The 23,964-nt window shown below is 41.7% G+C and overlaps 1 long non-coding RNA gene and 1 pseudogene across 2 annotated transcripts in view; one reads left to right on the top strand and one right to left on the bottom strand.

Moving 5' to 3' along the window:
- Window positions 1-23,964, top strand: part of LOC126069500 (uncharacterized) — a 1,199,210-nt gene that overhangs the window by 847,655 nt on the left and 327,591 nt on the right. The gene's annotated exons all lie outside the window — the stretch shown is intronic.
- Window positions 23,213-23,871, bottom strand: LOC126069498 (60S ribosomal protein L9-like; annotated as a pseudogene).

The following is a 23,964-nucleotide window of genomic DNA, read 5'->3' as shown; positions in this document are numbered from 1 at the left end:
AGAACTCTCTAGGTAGCCCTAAAATACATAAAAGTGCAAATGGTGGACAGGAAATTTAGCAATGTCTCTCACGGAACAGTCAGAGTTTGGATTGTAGTCAGTTCGTTTTGCTTTGACTGGTGGTTGGAACTACCAGGCTGGTAGGCAGGCTAGGATAGAGGTGGGGGAGGGGCGTGTGCGGAGCACAAAATCTGCTCCAGCTAGGTACAGCTTTTTATTCTGAAATTGCTTTCAGGGCAGAGTTTTCCCTGTGATCCTGGGTGCTTCATTCCCATTTTGACCATATGGCTCTGTTCACGAAATTCCTCAGGCTCTTCCAACTGATGTTTTCCCACCACGTGGCGACAAATTGAACCACTCGCTTTGCTTAGAGCTTTTAATTGGTTTAAATAATAAACTCCCCAAGTCTTTGTTGGCACACAGAACTGAACACACAATTGCAAATGAGTTGGGCAACCTGCTTTGATTCGGTGATTAGTCATTGCTCTTAATTGTTTTTACAATTTCCACCTGAGCGATCAGGAAATGAAGCACCGCCGCCTCACACTTCGAGCAAGTTGCAAAGAGCCTAACTATGGTATTTCCTTATTGACTGTTTCCTTGCCTGGGAGGAGGCTGCCTTAAGATGTTGTGGCTTGGGAGGCGGGCGCCGCACAGCTGAAGTCAAGCCCTGGCATTTTAAGCTGATTCCCGCCTGGCTCTGGGAAGTGATGGAGACAGAGTAAGCCCCACAGCATAAAAAGGGACAGGACTTTGAGGCCCCGTCACAGGATAGCATAAACACGGAAAACACGAACGTGGCTTTGGGAGACAGAGCTTTCCTCCTGTCTCAAAAGAGGACTTTTTTGTTTAAGGCGTTTTTGTTTTGTTTTGTTTTGCTTAGCTCTCGTTTATTTTCCTACATCATTGGTGCAGATGGCAGATTAGCGATGCCTTTGGTTTTTTTGTTTGCTTCTGTTTTATTTTCCTTTGGTGGTCAGGTCTGTGAACTTCTGAAGCGGAACTATCAGCAACTGTAATATAGACTTTATTTTTTTTTTGAAGATAAGTTTGTTTTTTCATGTTAAAAGTTTTCATGAAAATTCCCATATGGACACTGTTTCCTGTGTCAGGAATGTACCCCACACCCACCAATCACCAACCACCTACTCCTTGTCCCTTTGGTGATTCTTTATCAAGACTCAGCTCAAGGGGCTGCTCCTCTAGACTAGCTTCCTGGCCAGCCCTCCACCTCACACCCCAAGCTGAAACCATAACACCTTCTTCCCTTTATGCCCCACTGGACCTCAAAGAAACCTTGAGTATAACTGTATAGGAGTTATTTGTTGGTATATCCCCCCTTTACTATTAGAGTATGTGCCCCCAAGGCAGGGCCAGGGAGCACTGAGCACAGGTTTATTGAGGCTCTATGGCTCTCAACTACTAACCAAAAGGTTGGAGATTCTAGTCTACCCAGAGGCATGATCTGCTTCTGAAAAGTCACAGCCATTGAAAACCCTATGGAATGCTATTCTGCTCTGAAACCCATGGGGACGCCATGAGTTAGAATAAACTCAACTGCAACTGGTTTGCTTTTTTTTTTTTTATGGTACGTGGAGGGAGCAAAGACCACATATTTTGGAGTCAGACTTAAGCTTGAATTCCGGCTCTGTAAACTAATTAACTGATGACCGTAGACAATTTACACAAGCTCTCTAAACTTTAATTTCTTAATCTGCAAAGTAAGAATCATAAAATCTATCTTGTGGGGTTGTTGAGGGAGCTCAATAAAATATGGTGTACCAAGCACTCAGCACAGTGCTTGGCATAGAGCAAGTGCTCTGGAAATGGCAGATCGATCCTCCATGAAACCCTTCTTGCTCCCCTCCCAGGGAAGGGATCACTCTTGTCTGATTCAGACCACCCTGCCCAGCCTTCCCTTCCTTGACTGTCACAAACTCCAAATAACAGGCCAATTTCTCCCACTTCCATTTTGTCAACCACCTAGATGGACAGTCCCAATTTTGATGTTTCTATCCCCATTTTGATGTTTCTATCCCCATTTTGATGTTTCCTACCTAAAAATGTGATTAGATACATCCATCTGAAATGTAAAATTGCATTGAAATTACACAGCCTCTTTCATTATGGGTCTAAAGTGCTTTGTATACATAATGAGCTATGGAAGGGAAAGATGATGCTCAAAAGAAGGTTCTGTTCTCAAGCATGTTCAGGGTGACACTGCACACTCTAGCTCCCTCCTAGAGATTTACACTGTGTATTAATATCCTTTGAGAGGTCCAATAGTAAAGAAACACTTTTTAAACTTAGTTTAATGCTGCAGTTCCCAAACTGGTTTTACAATATGCCTACTACCTTCTTCAAGAACTTGTGTGTCCCCAGAGCATGCTGTGGAAAATGCAGACTTATGGGAATAATATTTCTCCTTGTTGTTGGAACCTTATGATGCTGAGAGGGAAAAAAGCTCATGTAAGTCTGTGTAGAGAGTGCAGGATGGTCAACCTGGACCTGTCCTCCCCACAATACGTAGTAATGATAAGCACCAACTCCTTGGCCTTGTCCAGGGTCTAAGTCCCAACTAGTCTTAAATTATACTCTCCTGCTCTTGATCCCTGTAGTTCTTGATCTCTTGCCTGGTTCCCTAACCATGGCCTCACTCCTCAGATACATACCTTTGGTACTAAGCTTAGCTTTCCTCCTCAATTGAGATTGGCACTCAGCCCTTGAACAAGTTCTACCTTTTAGCCATTTCAGGTAACATGTCCTTACCTTTCTGAGTATGGCATTAAATTCATTCCAGCCTCAGCCCTCTAGAAAGGAAACGAGAAATGTTAGCGGAATGAGGCGGGGCCAAGATGGCAGAGTAGTAAGATGCTTCCTGTGGGCCCTCTTACCACAAAGACCTGAAAAAAAGTGAATCGATTATATATGACAAGCTACATTTTTTTTAACAAGCCCTGAACATCAAAGGCAAAGTTGAAGAATTGGACAGAGCTTCAGGGGGAGGGAGAAAAGGTTCAGGAGTGGCAAGGAGTTGCCAGACCTGACCTGGCAGGAACCGGTACCCTGCAGGCTGATTCCACTGCTGCTGTGAGTGTGGTGAGGCAAGCAGAGGTGTTCAGGATTTGTTTTCCAAATTGGGGGAGCCCGAACAGTGGAGACTCTGCTCAACCCTCCAGAACAAGCAAGAAGCAGCTCACAATCAGCAAACAATAAATACCTGTGATTAACCTAACGTGATCCAAAAATACCCCTTTGGGAAAAACCTTTCACCCACTTACCTGCTCCCTTGCCACTCTGCACTGGGTCCCAGCTGGCTGCATCCCCTGGGCTGGAAGAATTACCCTGCACTCACCCTGAGCCTTCTCGAAGCCTTGCAGAGGGAACAAATTAACAAACAGGGAAAAAATAATCTGCCAGCTCCCCTAAGCCAGGAACTCAGGGCAGAAACAGCTCCTTTGCCTAGGCACGGGCATAAGGGGTCCACAGACTTTGAATGCCTTTCACCCCTGCATAGACTTGTGTGGGCCCATTTCAACAGCATAGGCCCTCATTAGCACAGTACAACAGGGTATATACCTGAAGTCTAACTTCAACTGTTTCATTTGATACCACTCTGCCTATTAAGCAGGGTCCTCACCTGCCCACATCAGAGGCCTGAGGACTGGTGGCTCCCACCCATGACACATAGCCACCCGCAACAGAGGTCCAAGAATAAGTGGTGCTTCCCAGTCCTTATAGCAAACAACATTGGGTACCCACGGTCCGGAGGGAAAACCCCACCCACCTGCACACTCTAGGGAACAGGGACATGTTTTCCTCACAGACACTCAGGGGTGGTTGTTAGCCCCCTGACTTGCTCAGGACATGACCCCCGACTTCACCCAAATACCTGTGCCTACACCAATCACCTCCGCTCATCTGGGACTGTAGGTGAGAGCCTACATCACACACTTGGTGACTGACTATCTGGACACCTGAGCTGAATCCATACAAGAAAAGTGAATGGACTCCTGGGCTCACATACTTAGTAACAGCTCTAATCAGCTGGTGACAGGAAATTAGAGCTTCAAAGGTGCCAATAATCAAACTAGCTCACTCACTAGAGCAGCCTATTAGGGCATATCACAAGAAGAAGCTAGGACACAGTAAGCAAACATAAAATAAATACAATAACTTATTGATGCCTTGAAGACAACAGTCACTACCAAATCACATAAAGAGGCAGACCACGATGGCTTCAGCAAGCTCCCAAAACAAAGAAACAAGAAATCTTCTGGATGAAGAGAACTTCCTGGAATTACCAGAGGTAGAATACAAAAGATTAATATACAGAACTCTTCAAGAGATCAGAAAGGAGATCAGGCAAAATGCAGAAGAAGCCAAGGAATGCACAGACAAAGCATTAAAGGAACTTAAGCAGATTAGACAAGAGCATAATGACAAATTTAATAGTCTGCAAGAATCCATAGAAAGATAAAAAAAAAATAATAGCAGACAGAAATTCAGAAGATTAACAATAAAATTTCAGAATTAGACAATTCAATAGAAAGTCATAAGAGCAGAATTAAAATGGAAATCAGAATTAGTGAGATTGAAGATAAAGCACTTGACACCAACATATTTGAGGAAAAATCAGATAAAAGGATTTTAAAAAATGAAGAAACCCTAAGAATCATGTGGGACTCTATCAACAGGAATAACCTACTAGTGATTGGAGTACCAAAACTGAGGGGCGGGGGGAGGGAGAAAACAGAAAATACAGAGACAACTGTTGAAGATTTGTTGTCAGAAAACTTCCCTGATATTATGAAAGATGAGAAAATATCTATACAAGAAGCTCGTCAAACCCTACACAAAGTAGGTCCCAAAAGAAAGTCACCAAGACATATTATAATCAAACTTGCCAAAATCAAAGATAAAGAGAGAATTTTAAGAGCAACCAGGGATAAATGAAAAGTCACCTACAACGAAGAGTCAGTAAGACTAAGCTTGGGAGGCGGGGCCAAGATGGTTGACTAGGTAGACGCTACCTCGGATCCCTCTTGCAACAAAGACTCGGAAAAACAAGTGAATCAATCACATACATGACAATCTACAAACCCTGACCAACAAACACAGATTTAAAGAGTTGACCTGAGTGACAGAGACTGAGAACAAACAACCACGGGGAAGCAGCGACTGTTTTCGGAGCCTGGAGCCAGCGTCCCAGTCAGGAAACCTTGGCGCCGGCTTTGGACTGGGCGCAGGAGAGCTGAGCACGGCATTCTGAGACGGCGCAAACACGGGGCGCAGCCCTAACCCCCTGAACTGACCTCAAGGGAAGCCCAGCCAGTGCATGCAGGCAGCGCAGCGACGTGGCTGACAGGAGGAGAAGTCACTGGGAGGCAGCGGCTGGTTTTGGAGCCGGGAGTGCGGCGTCCCAGCCGGGGAACCTTGGCGCTGGGCTTTGGACTGGGAGCGGAGGAACTAACTGCGGCTTCTGAGACAGCGCAAGCACGGGACGCGGGCCTGACCCTCGGGGGCAATCTCTACCTAGCCAGTGCACACAGTCGATGACGCGCCCCTGGGAAATCTCAGATAAAATAGTCATCCCAACCAAGATAAGTAACTTTGTCTATATTCTGGAGTGCTACTCTCTCCTATTTATTTGAACCCTCCCCTCCCCTTCCCAGGCGGCTTCATTAACATTGGAATTTCCTGAGCCAGAGAGTAAACTGCTCTGTGGTTTTTCTTTCATTCGTTTTGTTTTTGTCTTTTCCTAACCCATTCTCCTGGCCTGAAAGAAGCAACTACAAAAAACCCAGGGACCAAAAATCCTTCCTTAATTGGACTAAAAACACAGAACCAGCTCCAGCCAAGCATATGTGATCCACAGTCTTGGGCTTTCATCCCTACAGGGAACAAGGTGGCTATTATAATGCAAAGGCATTTCTGATACCGATCTGACTGCAATTGTTTTAGCGGATTTACTGGAAAGACAAATTTCGCAGGTCTGATATCTCTGTGTATTCAACAGAGCCCTCACTGACCCACAACAGGGAACTGAGGGCTGAAGCTCCCCCCAGACCACCTAGCCTCCTGAGGGGACTAAGGAGGGTGACACCTACCAATCTGTAGAGGTACTTGCATTGGGGTCCTAAGGTACAGCTGCAGAGCCCACCCACCAAGGTGCTTTAGGAATAGAGACACACCTACCTTACTGACACTTGGGGGAAGCCTGTCACCATCCTGCCCCCCCCGAGTGTGAACCCCAGCTGCTACTAGAATCTGGTGCACACAACTATCACCACTACTTCTCGAGGTGGATAGGTGACAGTCTTGTGACCCAAAATCAGATTCTACTCAAGAATAGTGAATGGACTCAGGCTTATATATCTGGTAACAGCCCAAACCAGCTGGTAATAGGACATAAGTGAGTCAAGGGCTACAACACTCAAGACAGTGCAATCTAGTAGCCCATCTACCTATATTGAAAGAAAACAAAACAAGATAAGACTCAGTGAGCAAATATAGAATAAATCACTACAATATTTTAGTGATGGCTTGGAGACAGCAGTCGATATCAAACCACATAAAGAAGCAGACCATGACTGCTTCTACAACTCCCCAAACTAAAGAATCAAAATCTTTCCCAAATGAAGATACAATCCTGGAATTGCCAGATACAGAATATAAAAAACTAATTTACAGAATGCTTCAAGACATCAGGGATGACCTCAGAAATGAAATAAGGCAATCTACAGAAAAAGCCAAGGAACACACTGATAAAGCAGTTGAAGAATTCAAAAACATTATTCAAGAACATAGTGGAAAAATTAATAAGTTGCAAGAATCCATAGAGAGACAGCATTCAGAAATCCAAAAGATTAACAATAAAATTACAGAATTAGACAATGCAATAGGAAGTCAGAGGAGCAGACTCGAGCAATTAGGATGCAGAGTGGGAAATCTGGAGGACCAGGGAATTAACACCAATATAGCTGAAAAAAAAATCAGATAAAAGAATTAAAAAAAAAATGAAGAAACCCTAAGAATCATGTGGGACTCTATCAAGAAGAATAACTTGCGTGTGATTGGAGTCCCAGAACAGGGAGGGACAACAGAAAACACAGAGAGAATAGCTGAAGACCTGTTGGCAGAAAACTTCCCTGACATCATGAAAGACGAAAGGATATCCATCCAAGATGCTCATTGAACCCCATTTAAGAATCATCCAAAAAGAAAATCACCAAGACATAGTATCATCAAACCTGCCAAAACCAAAGATAAAGAGAAAATTTTAAAAGCAGCCAGGGATAAAAGAAAGGTCTCCTACAATGGAGAATCAATAAGAATAAGTTCAGACTACTCAGCAGAAACCATGCAGGCAAGAAGGCAATGGGATGACATATATAGAGCACTGAAGGAGAAAAACTGCGAGCCAAGGATCATATATCCAGCAAAACTCTCTCTGAAATATGAAGGTGAAATTAAGACATTTACAGATAAACACAAGCTTAGAGAATTTCCAAAAACCAAACCAAAGCTACAAGAAATACTAAAGGAAATTGGTCAGAAAACCAATAATATCAGATACCAGCACAACACAAGGTCACAGAACAGAGCATCCTGAAATCAACTCAAATAGGGAAATCACAAAAACAAATTAAGATTAATTAAAAAAAATCGCTCAAAACAGGGAATCATTGAAGTCAATATGTAAAAGATCACAATAATCAAAAAGAGGGAATAAATACAGGTGGCATAGAACTGCCATATGGAGAGGGATACAAGGCGATATAGGGCAATACAAGTTAGGTTTTTACTTAGAAAAATAGGGGTAAATATTAAGGTAACCACAAAGAGGTATAACAACTCCATAACTCAAAATAAAAACCAAGAAAAATGTAAGGACTCAGCAAACAAAACGTCAAATACTATGAAAATGAGGAACACACAAGTTACAAAAAAAAGTCTCAGCACAAAAAAGTAAGTGGAAAAATGAAATTGCCAACAACACATATAAAAAGACATCAAAATGACAGCACTAAACACATACTTATCTATAATTACGCTGAATGTAAATGGACTAAACGCACCAATAGAGACACAGAGAGTCTCAGACTGGATAAAAAACATGACCCATCTATATGCTGCCTACAAGAGACACACCTTAGACTTAGAGACACAAACAAACGAAAACTCAAAGGATGGAAAAAAATATATCAAGCAAACAATAAGCAAAAAAGAGCAGGAGTAGCAATATTAATTTCTGACATAATAGACTTTAAAGTTAAATCCATCACAAAGGATAAAGAAGGACACTACATAATGATAAAAGGGACAACTGATCAGGAAGATATAACCATATTAAATATTTATGCACCCAATGACAGGGCTGCAAGATACATAAATCAAATTTTAACAGAACTGAAAAGTGAGATAGACACCTCCACAATTATAGTAGGAGACTTCAACACACCATTTTCGGAGAAGAACAGGACATCCAGTAAGAAGCTCAATAGAGACAGAGAAGACCTAATTACTACAATCAACCAACTTGACCTCATTGACTTATACAGAACTCTCCACCCAACTGCTGCAAAGTATACTTTTTTTCCTAGCGCACATGGAACATTCTCTAGAATAGACCACATATTAGGTCATAAAACAAACCTTTGCAGAATCCAAAACATCGAAATATTACAAAGCATCTTCTCAGACCACAAGGCCATAAAAGTGGAAATTAATAACAGAAAAATTAGGGAAAAGAAATCAAATACTTGGAAACTGAACAATACCCTGCTGAAAAGAGACTGGGTTATAGAAGACATTAAGGAGGGAATAAAGAAATTCATAGAATGCAAAGAGAATGAAAATACTTCCTATCAAAACCTCTGGCACACAGCAAAAGCAGTGCTTAGAGGCCAATTTATACCAATAAATGCACACATACATAAAGAAGAAAGAGCCAAAATCAGAGAACTGTCCCTACAACTTGAAAAATAGAAAGCGAGCAACAAAAGAATCCATCAGGCACCAGAAGAAAACAAATAATAAAAATTAGAGCTGAACTAAACGAATTAGAGACCAGAAAAACTATTGAAAGAATTAACAAAGCCAAAAGCTGGTTCTTTGAAAAAATTAACAAAATTGATAAACCATTGGCCAGACTGACTAAAGAAATACAGGAAACGAAACAAATAACCCGAATAAGAAACGAGAAGGGCCACATCACGACAGACCCAACTGAAATTAAAAGAATTATATCAGATTATTACAAAAAATTGTACTCTAACAAATTTGCAAACCTAGAAGAAATGGATGAATTCCTGGAAAAACACTACCTACCTAAACTAACACAATCAGAAGTAGAACAACTAAATAGATCCATAACAAAAAAAGAGATTGAAACGGTAATCAAAAAACTCCCAACAAAAAAAAGCCCTGGCCCGGATGGCTTTACTGCAGAGTTCTACCAAACTTTCAGAGAAGAGTTAACACCACTACTACTAAAGGTATTTCAAAGCATAGAAGATGACGGAATACTGCCTAACTCATTCTATGAAGCCACCATATCCCTGATACCAAAACCAGGTAAAGACATCACAAAAAAAGAAAATTACAGACCTATATCCCTCATGAATATAGATGCAAAAATCCTCAACAAAATTCTAGCCAATAGAATTCAACAACATATCAAAAAAATAGTCCACCACAACCAAGTAGGATTTATACCAGGTATGCAAGGCTGGTTTAATATTAGAAAAACCATTAATGTAATCCACCATATAAATAAAACAAAAGAGAAAAACCACATGATCTTATCAATTGATGCAGAAAAGGCATTTGGCAAAGTCCAACACCCATTTATGATAAAAACTCTCAGCAAAATAGGAATTGAAGGAAAATTCCTCAACATAATAAAGGGCATCTATAAAAGCCAACAGCCAACATCACTCTAAATGGAGAGAGCCTGAAAGCATTTCCCTTGAGAACGGGAACCAGACAAGGACACGCTTTATCACTGCTCTTATTCAACATTGTGCTAGAGGTCCTAGCCAGAGCAATTAGGCTAGACAAAGAAATAAAGGGTATCCGGATTGGCAAGGAGGTAGTAAAATTATTTCTATTTGCAGATGACATGATCTTATACACAGAAAACCCTGAGGAATCCTCCAGAAAACTACTGAAACTAATAGAAGAGTTTGGCAGAGTCTCAGGTTATAAGATAAACATACAAAAATCACTTGGATTCCCCTACATCAACAAAAAGAACATCGAAGAGTAAATAACCAAATCAATACCATTCACAGTAGCCCCCAAGAAAATAAAATACTTAGGAATAATTCTTACCAAAGATGTAAAAGACCTATATAAAGAAAACTACAAAGTACTACTACAAGAAATTAAAAAGGACATACTTAAGTGGAAAAACATACCTTGCTCATGGATAGGAAGACTTAACATAGTAAAAATGTCTATTCTACCAAAAGCCATCTATACATACAATGCACTTCCGATCCAAATTCCAATGACATTTTTTAATGTGATGCAGAAACAAATCACCAACTTCATATGGAAGGAAAAGAAGCCTCGGATAAGTAAAGCATTACTGAAAAAGAAGAAGAAAGTGGGAGGCCTCACTCTACCTGATTTTAGAACCTATTATACAGCCACAGTAGTCAAAAGAGCCTGGTACTGGTACAACAACAGGCACATAGACCAATGGAACAGAATTGAGAACCCAGATATAAATCCATCCACATATGAGCAGCTGATATTTGACAAAGGCCCAGTGTCAATTAATTGGGGAAAAGATAGTCTTTTTAACAAATGGTGCTGGCATAACTGGATATCCATTTGCAAAAAAATGAAACAGGACCCATACCTCACACCATGCACAAAAACTAACTCCAAGTGGATCAAAGACCTAAACATAAAGACCAAAACGATAAAGATCATGGAAGAAAAAATAGGGACAACCTTAGGAGCCCTAATACAAGGCATAAACAGAATACAAAACATTACCAAAAATGATGAAGAGAAACCAGATAACTGGGAGCTCCTAAAAATCAAACACCTATGCTCATCTAAAGACTTCACGAAAAGAGTAAAAAGACCACCTACAGACTGGGAAAGAATTTTCAGCTATGACATCTCCAACCAGCGCCTGATCTCTAAAATCTATATGATTCTGTTAAAACTCAACCACAAAAAGACAAACAACCCAATCAAGAAGTGGGCAAAGGATAAGAACACGCACTTCACCAAAGAAGATATTCAGGCAGCTAACAGATACATGAGAAAATGCTCTCGATCATTAGCCATTAGAGAAAGGCAAATTAAAACTACGATGAGATTCCATCTCACTCCAGCAAGGCTGGCATTAATCCAAAAAACAAAAAATAATAAATGTCGGAGAGGCTGCGGAGAGATTGGAACTCTTATACACTCCTGGTGGGAATGTAAAATGGTACAACCACTTTGGAAATGTATCTGGCGTTTTCTTAAAAAGTTAGAAATAGAACTACCATAAAATCCAGAAATCCCACTCCTCGGAATATACCCTAGAGAAATAAGAGCCTTCACACGAACAGGTATATGCACACCCATGTTTATTGCAGCTCTGTTTACAATAGCAAAAAGCTGGAAGCAACCAAGGTGTCCATCAACGGATGAATGGTTAAATAAATTGTGGTATATTCACACAATGGAATACTACCCATCGATAAAGAACAGTGAGGAATCTGTGAAACATTTCATAACATGGAGGAACCTGGAAGGCATTATGCTGAGCGATATTAGTCAGAGGCAAAAGGACAAATATCGTATAAGACCACTATTAAAAGATCTTGAGAAATAGTGTAAACTGAGAAGAACACATACTTTTGTGGTTACGAGGGGGGAGGGAGAGAGGGTGGGAGAGGGTTATTTACTGATTAGTTAGTAGATAAGAACTACTTTAGGTGAAGGGAAGGACAATACTCAATACACGGAAGGTCAGCTCAACCGCACTGGACCAAAAGCAAAGAAGTTTCCGGGATAAACTGAGTGCTTCAAAGGTCAGCGGAGCAAGGGCGGGGGTTTGGGGACTATGGCTTGAGGGAACTTCTAAGCCAATTGGCAAAATAATTCTATTATGAAAACATTCTGCATCCCACTTTGAAATGTGGCATCTAGGGTCTTAAATGCTAACAAGCGGCCATCTAAGATGCATCAATCGGTCTCAACCCACCTGGATCAAAGGAGACTGAAGAACACCAAGGTCACACGATAACTAAGAGCCCAAGAGACAGAAAGGGCCACATGAATCAGAGACTTACATCATCCTGAGACCAGAAGAACTAGATGGTGCCCGGTCACAACCGATGACTGCCCTGACAGGGAGCACAACGGAGAACCCCTGAGGGAGCAGGAGAACAGTGGGATGCAGACCCCAAATTCTCAGAAAAAGACCAGACTTAATGGTCTGACTGAGACTAGAGGAATCCCGGCGGTCATGGTCCCCAAACCTTCTGCTGGCCCAGGACAGGAACCGTTCCCAAAGACAACTCATCAGACATGGAAGGGACTGGACAATGGGTTGGAGAGAGATGCTGATGAAGAGTGAGCTACTTGTATCGGGTGGACACTTGAGACTGTGTTGGCATCTCCTGTCTGGAGGGGAGATGGGAGGTTAGAGAGTGTTAGAAACTGGCAAAACTGTCACGAAAGGAGAGACTGGAAGGGCTGACTCATTAGGGGGAGAGTAAGTGGGAGTATGGAGTAAGGTGCATATAAGCTTATATGTGACAGACTGACTTGATTTGTAAACGTTCACTTAAAGCTCAATAAAAATTATTAAAAAAAAAAACACATCTTAAACAGCAGCTGCAACTGGAGTGACCACCTGTTTTAAGTTTTTGATAATCCACTGTCATTCTCCAAGATCCATCTGTTTTTTGCACAGGCCATAATAGGCGAGTCAAACAGGGATGTGATTGGAATCACCATTCTTGTATCTTTCTAGTCCTTGATGGTGGCAGTAATCTCTGCAATCCCTCCAGGAATGTGGTATGGCTTTTGGTTTACTATTTTCCTAATGCCTGCCACTTGGCTTTTCCTACCATAATAGCCCTTACTCCACTTGTCAGGAATCCAATGTGGGGGTTCTGCCAGTTGCTAAATATATCTATTCCAATTCTACATTCTGAAACTGGGGAAATCACTGCAAGATATGCTCCAGGTGCCCACGAGACCCACTGTGAGACAAACCTGATCTAGGACTCCATTTATAATCTGACCTCCATATACCCCCACACTGAGTGGTGGGCCACAGTGATGTTTTATAGGTCTCCTGGAATTAGTGTCAGTTCAGAGCCAGTATCCAGGAACCCCTGAAAAGTCTGATTATTTCCTTTTCCCCAGTGAACAGTCAGTCACTCTAATAAAAGACTTTCGATCCCTTTGGGGAAAGCTGGAAGAAAGATTAACAGTATAAATTTTTGGCAGTGTAGTGGGGTCCTTCCTCAAGGGAACACAGCTTCCCTTTCATTCAAGGGGCTGTGGATCTGTACACTGGCTCAAATCTGGGAATTGAGTGAGGGGCCATGACTCTCTATTCTGGTGGTTCGAGTTAAACTGATGTCTTAGTCATCTAGTGCTGCTGCAACAGAAATACCACAAGTGGATGGCTACAACAAAGAGAAATTTATTTCTTCACAGTAAAGTAGGCTAAAAGTCCAAATTCAGGGTGTCAGCTCCAGGGGAAGTCTTTCTCTCTCTGTCGGACTTCTCATCAATCTTCCCCGGACTAGGAGTTTCTCTGTGGAGGGACCCTGGTTCCAAAGGATGCGCTCTTCTCCTGGCACTGCTTTCCTGGTGGTATGAGGTTCCCCTGTCTCTCTGCTCACTTCTCTCTCTTATCTCTCAAGACATTGCCTCAAGACAGAATCCAATCTTGTAGATTGAGTCCTGCCTCACTAACACAACTGCTGCCCACCCTCCCTCATTAACAGCATAGAGGCAAGATTTACAACATATAGAAAAATCACACAATACCAGGAATCATGGCCCAGCCAAATTGATACACACATTTTTGGGGGGACATAATTCAATCCATGACATCTGCCATTCACTTGACTTAGAACTCTCCTGCTTGTACAGATCAAGTAAATATTTAGTAGGTTTCCCATCTATTTCACTCTTAGAGACACTGTGACTACGTAGACAATGCCATAAGTCAATGAGTCAGACTATTCTGATTATTTCTTTGACTCTGCTGTCCACTACGGTTACCATGCCCACTTTGCCAATTGAGTGCTGCCACTTAGCCCCTATCACCATGGAGACCAATAAGCCCCATTATAGTTAGATGTCCTAATTCAGTTAGGGCACTTCCCATTGTCAAATCTGACTTACATAAAATAGCATTCACAGCAGCCTTCAAGGATGCTGGGGCTCCCTTCACAAATTTGTTCCTCACTGTTGTGGTAAAAGGTGTGTCCTCTGGGCACTCCATGTATGGATCTGGCATCTAACCTGATAAACCCACTCTAACATGCCAATTTCCCTAAGCCTTTGGATACCTTCTTCTACATTATACCAAGGCAGGTCTGGTACTTCAACTTGATTTAGAGGTGTAGGCCATCACGTCATCCATGCTTCAGTGAACCAGCCAAATAAACTATTAGACCCTTTTCTAACCTCTGGAGCTAAAACATTTAATGAAGGTTCTGTGCTTTGTGGGCCCATATCAATAAACTCATACTGATCCAACTTTATGTACCTGGCACAATTATGCCATACCCTTAATAGCCATTCCCACACATGTTCCCTGGGTTTCTGTTTGTACATATTAGAAAAGTCAAGAGTTCTTTTGGAGTGCCACACTTTGTACTTCACCTTTTGGGGTTCGCTGGGACTGAAATCTAGTTATAGGTCTAGAAGGAAAGGTGGGTGGTTGGATGTGTTCTGAGAACATTTAGCAATGTCTTGTACGGCATCTGCCTCAGGTGATGTCCCAGGCAACGACTCAGATTCCCCACCAGGTGATGACAGATGCTGCCCTGGGTGATCTCTCAGACAAAGGCTATTCAGACACAGCTGGGTTAATCTCATCAGATGGGAGTGGAGAGGATAATGGTTTTACTAGGGAGGGTAGCTTAGCAGACAAAAATGGGGGAATGTCCAGATGGGAGTGAGAGGGCTGGTTTGTTGGAAGGAGTGATTCAACAGAATTTAGGAGCTCAGTGTTCCCAGCTTCCTGGTTATCTGCCCATATGTCCTCATCCCAAGTTTCAGGATCCCATTTCTTCCCAAACAATGCCCTCACTTTAACTTCAGACACCACTCAAGGTTTGAAATTCAATTGGTGTTGTAATTCAGCCACTCTTATGACAAGACTGAGTTTGGTTTTCAGCAATATCCACTCTGCTACTACAAGAAATAAGGCTTTCTTTCCGGGTATAGGTGGCAATTTTGAGGTCATTTATGTGACACTTGAGCTTCGACTCTGAAGTCCTGATCTCATCTCTTTCTTTCACCACTTTGTCTAGAGAAAGTAGATCAATCAACCAGCTTCCTTATACTTCTCATTTTGACAAAATTGTAGAAAAGTATCAAACATGTGGTGACCCAGAGCCTTGCCTCTCGCCAATACTTGATCTATTTGTTGTGATGTTTTGTGTATTCCTATTCCTCATGCCATGGATTAGCAGTGCCTTCTTTACTACTGGAAGCAGTCATCAACATCTTCAAGACTAACCAGACTTGAGAACCAATTTAGAAAACTCATCCTTAAAAATTTTGTTTTTCTAGAACCACTCTAGGTACCAAATGTCTTTGGCTTGGTTCTCTAGAGAAGCAAAACCAGTGAAGCGTGTATATATATATATATAGAGAGAGAGAGATTTCTCTCAGGGAAATGGGTCACATGGTTGTAGAGGCTGTCAAGTCCCAAGTACATGGGTCAGGTGTCAGGCTGAGGCTTCTCCTGACTCATGTTGTTGCAGCGGCTGATGAACCCAAGATTGCACGTCAGATGGCAGGCTGCTGACTCATGGGTTGCTGAGGCTAATGAACCCAAGATTAGCAGGTAAGATGGCAGGCTGCTGGCTCACAGGCTGTGGGGGCCAATGAATCCCTAGACCAGCAGGCAATATGACTGGCTGCTGGCTCAAGTCTCAAGAACTAGAGGTGAGATGATGATGAGCCAGGTGCAGGATCCAGATTGAGCAACAGCCAGTGAGCTTTGCCACAATGTGCATATATATTTTATGCAGGCCACACTGTCAAGGAAACTCTACTTACAATTGATTGGCTGATCACATCAGATCACATGATGGAGGTGATGACATTATATCACAAAATGGAGGATAATTGCATCATTACATAACTGCCAAAAACCACTGAGAATCATAGCCCAGCCAAGTTGACACAAAACCTTAACCACCACAGCCATACTCAGAACGGTAACCATACGAATCTGGCAAATGCATTAGCATGCCAAGCAGTGGTCAGAAGGCCAGAGCCACTCATCCCCAGGTCATCTAGCAGAATGTGAAGAATCCTCAGGTAAGGTATCAGGTCAAGGACTGCTTTTTACAGAGAGACAGGTTTACTGCCTATATGTCCCAATAGAATGTAAGCTCCTTAAACATAGTGAGCCTGTCTGTTTCTTATAAGAATGTATCCCCAGTGCTTAGAACAGTGCCTAGCACATAGCCTACCTGTTGCCATTGAGTTGATTCTGACTCATAGCAACCATATATGACAGAGTAGAACTACCCCATAGAGCTTCCAAGGCTGTAATCTTTACAGAAGCAAACTGCCACATCTTTTTCCCACAGAGGAGCTGGTGGGTTTGAACTGTGACCTTTCAGTTAGAAGGTGCTCAATAAATATTTGTTGAATTTGTGCGTGCATGCATGAATGGATGACTGATAGAGCCAAATTTGTGACACAGAGCTACCACCTAGATGCCTCCAAGTTCTCCAGTCTTAAAACACACAAGTAAGAGTTTGAGCTCCCAGTCCCCCCTGTGGCAGTCAGTGCTGTTCACCAAATATTTCCAACTCCCTGCTTTCCAGGTGCATGGCTGGATTGCATTTCCCCACTCCTTTTGACATTAGGCATGACCCTGTCACTTGCTTCAGCCAGTGAAATGCCAACCAGAAGCTTTATGAACCATGTCCCCTTTCCATGCCTCAGCAATCATAAAACTTGGAGGAGCTTCCTTAAGCGCCTTGATCTCTGAGTGAAAATTAGATGGAAAAGAGCCAGCTAATCCACAGTAGACATATGACATGAGCAAGAAACCAACCTTTGTTGTTTGGGGTTGTTACTTCAGCATAACTCAGCTTTGCCTGACTGATGTATCACTTGATTAATAGAAAAGCTAATCTTCATATCAGATTCCCTTTACCAAGAATTCATGGGAGTCCCTAAGGAATGCCTACAATAAATTAATTCTGATTGTCTTTTGTCACCTCTAGATTTATGTCACTATTCCAGGTTCCTCTGTTGGCCACCTCTTGCCTATTTGTAACCAACTTTCCCCAGGCTGCTGCTGTTTCATCCAAACCGTGTCACAGAAAACCAAGTTAAGACCAGGCTATGGACTTTAACAAAATTTTACTGAAGACTTAGGGATAACAGAGAGGAATTACAATGCAGTAAAACAAAGCTTAACATTGGTTATTCATTGCCATGTTTCCTAGACTCTAATGGTCATGCCTGTCCACAAGGGCTGCCACTGGTTGACTCTTTCTTTAGACCCATCACCTATTGCCATGTTGATGGGCAAGCTTAACTCCCATGGAGAATGGTGTCTTCATCCTTGTCCATACTTGTCCAAAGGTCACCCCCATGACCTTCTCTTTCAAGGCCCAAAGAGAGAAAGACAGCCTTCCTTGCTTCCAATTGATATCATCATAATCTCTGCAGAGATGCAACTCTGCCCCCCACCTCTCAAGAAGCCCACTTTCTGCAGGGCACTTTAGGTCTTCATTTCACAGTCTCTTCATTCTAGAACAGGATGTGGACTTAAGCTTTGCAGAATCAAAGATCCACTGGATTTTCCCAAAAGAAGAGAGCAATATTTTCCCAGGGATGAATTCCTGAAACAAAAGGAAGAAGCTATCGGAAGCTTTAAATAGTAGCTTATCCTAGCTTCTCGTTAGTTTTTGCTCCTTTGTTTCGTTTTGTTTTTTGATGGAACCTACTTTTCTCTCCACATAAATTTCTAGAGCTCTTGGTCCATGTAGTGTTACACCTGATCACATAATGCTCTGTGCTTTAGTTATCTGTTACATCAATCTTGTCTGGTGGCCTCAGCTTAAATGTAAGATCCCCTGGGAAGGGTAACTGTATCTCCTACTACTTTGTAAACTGGGGTACGTTCACAAAGAAGGTAAGAGTTTGGACTCTGCCCTGGACCCTTTGTTACCCCAAGACTGGAACCATTCCCAAAGCCAACTCTCCAGACAGGGATTGGACTGGACTATAAGATAAATAATGATACTGGTAAGGAGTGAGCTTCTTGGCTCAAGTAGACACATGAGACTGTGTGGGCAGCTCCTGTCTGGAGGGAAGATGAGAGGGCAGAGGGGACAGAAGCTGGCCAAATGGACATGAAAATAGAGGGTGGAGGGAAGGAATATGCTGTCTCATTAGGGGGAGAGCAACTAGGAGTATATAGCAAAGTATATGTAAGTTTTCGTATGAGAGACTGACTTGATTTGTAAACTTTGACTTAAAGCACTATAAAAATTTAAAAAAAAAGTTTGGACTCTGGAGTTAGACTTCTGACATGAGGTAAGTCTCTGCTATTATTATGCCAAATGGATCCTGGCTGAAAGCAGAGAATACCAGAAGGATGTTTACCTGTGTTTTATTGACTATGCAAAGGCATTTGACTGTGTGGATCATAACAAATTATGGATAACATTGCGAAGAATGGGAATTCCAGAACACTTAATTTTGCTTATGAGGAACCTCTACATAGATGAAGAGACAGTTGTTCGGACAGAACAAGGGGATATTGAATGGTTTAAAGTCAGGAAAGGTGTGCGTCAGGGTTGTATTCTTTCACCATACCTATTCAATCTGTATGCTGAGCAAATAACACGAGAAGCTGAACTATATGAAGAATGCAGCATTAGGATGGGAGGAAGACTCATTAACAACCTGTGATATGCAGATGACACAACCTTGCCTGCTGAAAGTGAAGAGGACTTGAAGCACTTACTAATGAAGATCAAAGACTACAGCCTTCAGTATAGATTGCACCTCAATATAAAGAAAACAAAAATCCTCACAACTGGATCAATAAGCAACATCATGATAAATGGAGAAAAGATTGAAGTTGTCAAGGATTTCATTTTACTTGGATCCACAATCAACAGCCATGGAAACAGCAGTCAAGAAATCAAAAGATGCATTGCATTGGGCAAATCTGCTACAAAGGACCTCTTTAAAGTGTTGAGGAGCAAAGATGTCACCTTGAAGACTAAGGTGTGCCTGACCCAAGCCATGGTATTTTCAATCGCATCATATGCATGTGAAAGCTGGACAGTGGATAAGGAAGATCGAAGAAGAGTTGACGCCTTTGAGTTGTGGTGTTGGCGAAGAATATTGAATATACCATGGACTGCCAAAAGAACAAACAAATCTGTCTTGGAAGAAGTGCAGCCAGAATGCTCCTTAGAGGCAAGGATGGCAAGACTGCGTCTTACATACTTTGGACATGTTGTCAGGACAGATCAGTCCCTGGAGAAGGACATCATGCTTGGCAGAGTACAGGGTCAGCGGAAAAGAGGAAGACCCTCAACGAGGTGCACTGACACAGTGGCTACAACAATGAGCTCAAGCATAACAACTATTGTAAGGATGGCGCAGGACCGGGCAGGGTTTCGTTCTGTTGTGCATAGGGTCGCTATGAGCCGGAACCAACTCGACAGCACCTAACAAGAACAACAACATTATTATAATGCCTCTGGGATGAACTGCTGACATTTTTTTTCGTCATTCAGGACAATTTTAACAGTGCAAATACAACATTTCATCAGTGTTCCACCCCTTTTTATATATTTTTCATCTCTTTTTTAAAATTTTTCTATTTTTTATTGTGCTTTAAGTGAAAGTGTACAATTCAAGTCAGTTTCTCATACAAAAACTTAAACACGCATTGTTATGTGACCCTAATTGCTCTCCCTACAGTGTGACAGCACACTCCTTCTCTCCACCCTATTATTTCCCGTGTCCATTCAACCAGCTCCTGTCTCCCTCTGCCTCCTCATCACACCTCCAGCCAGGAGCTGCCCACATCGTCTCATGTGTCTACTTGAGCTAAGAAGCACATTCCTCACCAGTATCATTTTATGTTTTATAGTACAGTCTAATCCTTGTCTGAAGAGTTGGGCTTTGAAAATGGTTTTAGTTTTGGGCTAACAGTCCACGGGCCATGACCTCTGGTGTTCTCCAGTCTCAGTCAGACCATTAAGTCTGGTCTTTTTACGAGAATTTGAGGTCTGCATCCTACTTTTCTCCTGCTCCATCAGGGGTTCTCTGTTGTGTTCCCTGTCAGGGCAGTCATTGGTGGTAGCCAGGTACCATCTAGTTCTTCCAGTCTCAGGCTGATGGAATCTCTGTTTTCTGTGGCCCTTTCTTTCTCTTGGGCTCATATTTTCCTTGTGTCTTTAATGTTCTTCATTCTCCTTTGCTTCAGGTGGGTTGAGACCAACTGATGCATCTTAGATGGCCGCTTGCTAGCTTTTAAGACCCCAGATGTCGCTCACCAAAGTGGGATGCAGAACATTTTCTTAATATACTTTGTCATGCCAATTGACCTAGATGTCCCCTGAAACCATGGTCCCCAGACCCCCACTGCTGCTACTCTGTCCCTCGAAGTGTTTGGTTGTATTCAGAAAACTTCTTAGCTTTTGGATTAGTCCAGTTGTGCTGACTTCCCCTGTATTGTGTGTTGTCACCTAAAATAATTCTTGTCTACTGTCTAATTAGTGAGTATCCCTTTTCCTCCCTCCCTCCCCACTCTCATAACCATCATAGAATGTTTTCTTCTGTGTTTAAACCTTTTCCTGAATTCTTATAATAGTGGTCTCACACAATATTTGTCCTTTTGGACTGACTAATTTCATTCAGCATAATGCCTTCCAGATTCCTCCATGTCATGAGATGTTTCACAGATTCATCGTTGTTCTTTATCGTTGTGTAGTATTCCATTAGTATTCCATGGTGTGAATATACTATAAGTTATTTATCCGTTCTTCCACTGATCGGCACCTTGGTTGTTTCCACCTTTCTATTTTTGTAAACAGTGCTGCAATGAACATGGGTGAAGGCTCTTATTTCTCTAGGATATATTCCAAAGAGTGGGATTGCTGGATCATATGGTAGTTTTATTTCTAGCTTTCTATGGAAGCATCAAATCAATTTCCAAAGTGTTTGTACCATTTTACATTCCCACCAGCAGTGTATAACTGTTCCAGTCTCTCAACAACCTCTCCAATATTTATTATTTTGTGTTTTTTGGATTAATGCCAGGCTTGTTGTGGTGAGATGGTATCTCACTGTAGTTTTGATTTGTATTTCTCTAATGGTTAATGATCATGAGCATTTCCTCATGTATCTGTTAGCCACCTGAATGTCTTCTTCAGTGAAGTACCTGTTCATATCCTTTGCTCATTTTTTAATTGGGTTATTTTTCTTTTTATTGTTGAGGTTTTGCAGTATCTTGTAGATTTTGGAGATTAGACACTGATCAGATCTGTCATAGCCAAAATCTTTTTCCCCAGTCTGTAGGTTGTCTCTTTACTCTTTTGGTGAAGTCTTTCGATGAGCATAAGTGTTTGATTTTTAGGAGCTCCCAGTTATCTAGTTTCTCTTCTGGAGTTGGTGCATTGTTAGTAATGTTTTGTATTCTGTTTATGCCATGCATTAGGACTCCTATCGTTGTCTCTATTTTTTCTTCCATGATCTTTATCGTGTTAGATTTTACATTTAGGTCTTTGATCCATTTTGAGTTAGTTTTTGTGAATGGTGTGAGGTATGGGTCTTGTTTCATTTTTTTGCAGATGGTTATCCAGGTATGCCAGCACCATTTGTTAAAGAGACTGTCTGTTCCCCATTTAACAGACTCTGGGCCTTTGTGAAATATCAGCTGCTCATAGGTGGATGAATTTCTGTCTGGATTCTCAATCCTGTTCCATTGGTCTGTGTATCTCTTGTACAGGTACCAGACTGTTTTGGCTACTGTGACAGCATAATATGTTCTAAAATCAGGTAATGTGAGGCCTCCCACTTTGTTCTTCTTTTTCAGTAATGCTTTACTTCTCCGGGGCCTCTTCCCTTTCCATATGAAGTTGATGATTTGTTTCTCCATCTAATTAAAAAATTCCATTGGAATTTGGATCGGGATTGCATTGTATCTGTAGATCGCTTTGGGTAGAACAGACATTTTCACAATGTTGAGTCTTCCTATCCATGAGCAGGGTATGTTTTTCCACTTATGTAGGTCTCTTTTGGTTTCTTGCTGTAGTGTCTTGTAGTTTTCTTTGTATAGTAGGTCTTTTACATATCTGGTTAGATTTATTCCTAAGTATTTTATCTTCTTGGGGGCTATTGTAAGTGGTATTGATTTGGTGATTTCTTCTTCAACATTCTCTTTGTTGGTGTAGAGGAATCCAACTGATTTTTGTATGTTTATATTGTATCCCTATACTCTGCTGAACTCTTCTATTAGTTTCAGTAGTTTTCTTGAGGATTCCTTAGGGTTTCCTGTGTATAACATAGTGTCATCTGCAGATATACTTTTACTTCTTCCTTGCCAATCTGGATGCCCTTTATTTCTTTATATAGCCTAATTGCTCGGGCTAGGACCCCCAGCACAATGTTGAATAAGAGTGGTGATAAAGGGCACCCTTGTGAGGTTCCCGATCTCAAGGGGAAATGCTTTCAGACTCTGTCCATTTACACTGTTTTTTTATAAATGCCCTTTATTCTACTGAGGAATTTCCCTTCTATTCCTATTTTGCTGAGAGTTTTTATCATGAATTTGTGTTGGACTTTGTCAAATGCCTTGTCTGCATCAATTGATACAATCATGTGGTACTTGTCTTTTTTTTATTTATGTGGTGGATTATATTGATTGTTTTTCTAATGTTGAACCATCCCTGTATACCTGCTATGAATCCCACTTGGTCATGGTAAATTATTATTATTTTTTTTAATGAATAAATGAATTTTATTGCATCTTAAAAATATCACCCGTTAAGTCTTAGGAATCATCCGGCCTCATTTCCGTAGCTGGACAACTCTTAGATCTTAACTCGTTGGCCTGTTGAACAGTTCCTTTTTCGGAAACATAGATGCCATCCAAAAATTTTCAGATATCCTTGTTTTTAACTGTCGTGGCTTGCTGAATTAAAGCAGCTGAATTTGATACAAGTTCAATGTCATTTCCTTCAAGAATTAACTCATCCTTCTGGGCTTGAGATACTGAACAAGCAACACCTGGCCTCATCCAAACCCTACGGATGTATTTTTCACCCAGGAAGTTTCGGATTTCAACAAGTGACCCACTCTCCTGGATAACAACGTTGATGGGGAAGTGAGCATACACAGACCTCATCTTGTAACAGAAGCCCAGTGTAACACCCTTGATCATGTTCTGTACATGACTGCAGATAGTGCGAACTGTAGCCAGTTCCTTTCTATTTCCCCACCATTTGTCAACGCGAAGCCTCTTCTTTTTCTTTCCAAGGAGACTGAGTTCTACATTGGTGTGATTGAAATCCCTCCACAAAGTTCCTCTGGGGCCCTTCACAATAACTGTGCATCCCTTCAGAGTGATTTCGACATTTTCTGGTTGCTGAGAATGGTCTTCATTCTCGCAGTAGATGCGGCAAAGCGGTAAATTATTTTTTGACATATTTTTGAATTCTGTTGGCTAGAATTTTGTGGAGGATTTTTGCATCTAAG

Source organism: Elephas maximus, chromosome X (assembly GCF_024166365.1).
Source record: "Elephas maximus indicus isolate mEleMax1 chromosome X, mEleMax1 primary haplotype, whole genome shotgun sequence".
Classification (NCBI taxonomy): domain Eukaryota; kingdom Metazoa; phylum Chordata; class Mammalia; order Proboscidea; family Elephantidae; genus Elephas; species Elephas maximus.
Note: the sequence above shows the minus strand (reverse complement) of the source record. Positions and strands in the feature narration are given on the sequence as shown.